This window comes from Pseudopipra pipra, chromosome 1 (assembly GCF_036250125.1).
Source record: "Pseudopipra pipra isolate bDixPip1 chromosome 1, bDixPip1.hap1, whole genome shotgun sequence".
NCBI lineage: Eukaryota > Metazoa > Chordata > Aves > Passeriformes > Pipridae > Pseudopipra > Pseudopipra pipra.
Window position 1 is genome coordinate 117,293,086 of NC_087549.1, and position 1,853 is coordinate 117,294,938.

Consider the following 1,853-nt stretch of genomic DNA (forward strand, 5'->3'; position numbering starts at 1 on the left):
GAAATAAAATGACAAATGGGCAACTGACAAGCACAGTAAAGAAGCTCCTTTCCCTCTTTTTCCATCTTAAACTGAGGTGTCTATTTGGAGATCTTGTGCAGGTCTTAAATTCTATAGTGGGGTTGTAAGTTACAACAGAGAAATAGTATCTATAGTCTTGTTCATATTGTAGGTTTAACCTGTCTGTGACTTCATAGAGTTATGGGTGGGATAGGAAGGAGAACCTTCCAAAAACCTCAGCAGCAGTAGAGAATTTAGTTAGTTTGTTTAAACTAGTTGGGGGAGTCAGGTGCCCTGAAACAGAGGGCTTCTGTGGAAGCCAGTGATTGTACTGCTCCAAATGAGTAACCAGCTGCAGGCTAATTACTGCATGTGAGGACTTGCTTCTTCCGAGCACTTTTTTAACAGACAGAGGTGTTGCTGTGTGGAGCATGAGTAGTGCTGTTGCTCTACAGAAGGATGCTCCTCTCTCCTTGAGAGCAGTTTCACTAGCAGGCATGTTCCTTGTTTAGTCACTGATAGTCTTTCATGCAGAAGAAAAGCAGAGTGAATTTAGCAATTCTAGTAAAATCATTTGACAGAAGCTGGTTAGTTAATAACATAGAGTTGTTGTCTTGAGCATGATTTGGTTAATGAATGGATTTAGTAGTAATATATTAGTTGGCCGGAATGGACCCCCTGCTTTTGTGGAGGTGACAGAAACCACTGTTGAATGATGAACACAGTGGGTATGGAGTGAGGGAAAAGGAGAACAAAATAGCGGTGCTACAAAATACCTTTCTCCTTCACTTTTCCCCAAAAGAAAGATGCAAGAGGAGAGTGTATATAGAAATCCAAGTAGAGGTATCAAGTAAAATTATCTTAAAATGGCTCTATATACAATATTTGGATTTTCTGAAGGTATTCCAGTTTCTGTAATAAAAATGCAGTGGCCTTACAGAAAGAAATGAACTGTATTTATGTTGTTGGTGATATTTCTTTCTTGTAAGTTTTTCCATGCACTTCTTCCTCATGTTTTTCAGAACACTTTTCTAATATTAGAGCCTTTTTTAGACATCTTAGTTGTAATTTATGCACTGGAACTAAAGGGAACCTTCAGCTAAGGTGAATACACAAAATTTTTCTCCTGCATGTTTTTCTCTAAACCTCTGTTGCCAGTCTGAGCACTTGAATCTCCAGTTCTGACCAAGAGGATGTTTTCCTTTTACAGACAGATAGTAGTGCAGACACTTCATCACTTCTGTATTGAGGTTTACTTATCTTACCAGTGTTAAATGTGTTCAGGAAGCTTACTCGTCCAATATTTTTCTTGCTGTCTTTGCAGGGTAAGTGACTCTCCAGCCACTCACTCAGCAGTACACTCTGAAGAATCCATCACAGTTGTGGTAACCCTGGGTTACGCCCTGTTATACTTGCAGAAAATTAAGGGTTCATAACAGTTGAATATACAGACTTTTCTATATATTTTCTCTCATCTCTCTCTGTAAAGTATTTTTATTCAACTGTTTTCTGTATCTTGTTGTTTGTTTAGATGTTTGGGTTTTGTTTTTTGCTTTTTTTTGTTACTTTGCTCTTAAAATCGTCCAACCTGATTTTTTCTCCCTCTGAAAGGAGACTCTGAGAATTGTGACCTTCATCTAAACCTTGCTTGCTGCTGTATATCTTTTAACAGAAGCTCCTGCTGTTGCTCTGGCCTTGCAGTGGATGCCAGATAGTTTAAGGGAGGTACCTTTTATAACTGTATGATTTTTGCAGTACTTATCTAATCTAAATTTAACAGGAATTTAATGTGTCCTGCAGGGGTTGACAGTACTCATCTCATATATTGTCATTAGCTTGAGATAGTAACCTTG

At 38.3% G+C, this 1,853-nt stretch overlaps 1 long non-coding RNA gene across 1 annotated transcript; it reads left to right on the forward strand.

Moving 5' to 3' along the window:
- Window positions 1-271: 271 nt before the first annotated feature.
- LOC135420199 (uncharacterized) lies at window positions 272-1,318 on the forward strand. The gene is made up of 3 exons (XR_010433429.1): window positions 272-372; window positions 1,023-1,104; window positions 1,211-1,318. It is a non-coding gene; the product is annotated as an uncharacterized LOC135420199 (long non-coding RNA).
- The last annotated feature ends 535 nt before the right edge of the window (window positions 1,319-1,853 follow it).